This window comes from Choloepus didactylus, chromosome 6 (genome assembly GCF_015220235.1).
Source record: "Choloepus didactylus isolate mChoDid1 chromosome 6, mChoDid1.pri, whole genome shotgun sequence".
Lineage (NCBI taxonomy): Eukaryota > Metazoa > Chordata > Mammalia > Pilosa > Megalonychidae > Choloepus > Choloepus didactylus.
This window is the reverse complement of record NC_051312.1, coordinates 78,510,709-78,513,466: the sequence shown is the minus strand read 5'-3', so window position 1 is coordinate 78,513,466 and position 2,758 is coordinate 78,510,709. Positions and strand designations below refer to the sequence as shown.

At 40.5% G+C, this 2,758-nt stretch overlaps 1 pseudogene; it reads right to left on the bottom strand.

Moving 5' to 3' along the window:
• Positions 1-333: 333 nt before the first annotated feature.
• Positions 334-2,377, bottom strand: LOC119537691 (annotated as a pseudogene).
• Between the last annotated feature and the right edge of the window lie 381 nt (positions 2,378-2,758).

The window sequence follows — 2,758 nt, the reverse complement described above, 5'->3', positions numbered from 1 at the left end:
ATTTTTTTCTAACTTAAAACAGCCTATGATAACTGGCAGCAAAGAAGGTCCTTGCAACAGCTGCCTCTGATCAAAAACTTATGATGCAATTATTGCATGCTGATAATATACTATCTAAACATTAAAGACACCCATAAATATTTGATGGCGGACTATGATTAAGACATTACACTACAAAAAAACCTGATGCAGAAGGAAAGCCTATTGATGTGCTTCTGCTCTAAATATTATGAAAACATTACAGTGGAATGAAATTTTGCTGTGGTTAGGTCAAATGCAGTTTATATCATGGCAACAGTATGTTTTGCACAATTTAAAGCTTTAATTAGTTCTTTAGTCAGCTTCTTTCTCTGATTCTTTTTCTTCAGCAGTTTCTAGCCAGGTTAGCCACTGATTCACCTAGAACAAAGCCTTGCTTTCCCTGGAAAATCTTGGGTTACATCTTCTTTCTGAGCCAAGAAAGCTTCTTCTTCAGTAATCTCCATGCCATAGAAGTAAACAAAAAGAGTAACCTGCCTTTTGGGAAGACGCTATTGTAGCAGTGCACCTGAAGAGCATAGAGAGCACTGAGTTGTAGATCAACGTGATCATGAAGGAATTTCTGCTTAAAAGAAAGAAGCAATTGTTTTTCCTGCTCAAATTGCTCTTTGGAAGGAGCAAAGGAAGACTCTGTTTCATCACTCCGTCGGTTTACTTCACTAGAAATATACTGTAAGAAGCTTATCATCAAGATGTTCACAAATCCTTTATCTACATGAAGTTTGGGAGAGACGTTATCTTTAATCCATTTTTATATGGTTTGAGGGGATGTATCCAACTTGATTTGCTTCAACAGTTACATCTCTAGTTTTAGGAGTAGGAATAAGAAACTCAGCCCCTTTCCTTCCAAAATTTCCAACATGTGGTACTTATTCTGATCAATTTCTGGAAGCATTTTCTGCATGTTGACCTGGCTTTGTTGTAAAAGTTCTCTTAACCATTCCCAATCTTGTAATTTAGCTAATTGCTGAAGGTAAAGTAAGAAGAGAGGAAAAAGGGTTGCCACTTTCCAGTGGCTGAGATAGTTCTGAGATGCTCAGCAGCTCTGAAATGATGGGATGAGCTGCAAACTCTGCTAAGTGAGATTTCACCAAGGGGATGCCAACCTCCAGTTTGGGGCACTGGTCCAATACATTCAGGAAAGCCTGCATGAAGTTGTCACTAGTGGCTATACTTTCATGTTTGAGTAAACTGATCAAAGAACTTGCTTATTCTTTAACTTCATCACTTCTGTCCAGTGACAGGTTGATCACTTGGCTTAACATCTCAGGAAGAAAGTGTTTAGGGGCCTTCATTTCTCTTACTCCATTGACCACCTCATTTGCATTTCCACTATTCAAATATTCAGTTTCAGTTAATTTAGGCAGTTCTTCCTTTGATGGTGGTAGCTGTTTGCTGGTCTTGGCAGGTTTTTCCTATATAAGTGCTGGATTAGTTTTGAGACCAAGCTGAGGTGTCTATCCCAGAGGTGGTATCTGAGTGTGTGGTAGTTGTGCACTAGAAGAATCATAGCTATCTTGAGCTGAACCTTTGGCACTTGATTCTTATCCATTAGGAAAGACTGAGCAGGCCTCAGACTAATCTGGCTTTTCATAAACTTGCCTCCCATCTCCCCAAACTGTGATTGTGTGGGAGGCAAAATGTGGTCCCCATAACCACTGAAGAGCTGATTTGAATGATGATGCCCCATGGTGGGTGAAAATCTTTCCTGGATAACTCCTGGACCAGTACTGATTCTGCTTCCCGGCATTTGTCCAAACATCAGCAAGCCCTCCAAGTGGGTCCCTATCCATTTTCATCCTGGGTGGCATGAACGGTCCCTCCAGAAAGAAGTCACTCCTCATCTCTTGAGCCATAGGAGCAGGAATAAATACTCCTAAATCTTTTACTGCATCTTGATGGATATGATTGATTGACTTTGGTCCATTGTCAAGAAGAGCCGTGTGAGGAACCCAACGGTGTTCTCGCAACTCTGTGGTATCCTGCAGCAGGAATTGAATTCTCACTGGCAATTCCTTACTTAACAGCAAGGAGCACATTTGGGTGAAGTACTGATACTTTAAGAACTTAGCTCATTCATGGTCTAATCTAGGTCCCACGGTCCTCATTATCTGACAGAGGCACTCCAAATCCTCTCTCATATCATTGAGTTGGACTCTCTTCTTCTTTTCCAGAAGTGTTTGATGCACTTATGAAGGATAGATCCATAGATAAGATCAAGTTTGCCAAGTTCTCCAATGAATTTGATGTTTCCCAACATCTTAATCTTAGCAATAGCTCTCTGTTCCTCCTCTTCTGGGGAGGTGATTTTCACACTTATCATGCTTATAGCCATAAACATTTCTGCTTATCACTCAGCATAGCCATCAACATTTCTGGTTCAGGTTTCAAATTCATTTTGTAATTTGGAAATTAGGAGGATTCTGAATGTTGTGCTTTGCTTCTGTCCTGGTTGACCCTCTGCTGCTGGGCCATCAAAGTTTGGTGCATCTTCTGCCAATCACAGACATATATGAGCATACAGTGAGCTATACTTTGGCTCTTCTAGGGCTTTGTCCAAAATCAGCAGTATGACTCCTTTAGGGAGGTCTCAAGGAGACTGATAATTTTATCTTCAAGTGAACAGTGTGTAGATGACTCTCAAGTCATGCCTAGAACATGAAGTCATGGAAGTTTTACTGTTTCATCCAAAGTAAGGAAGCTGATCCTATTCTCCTTG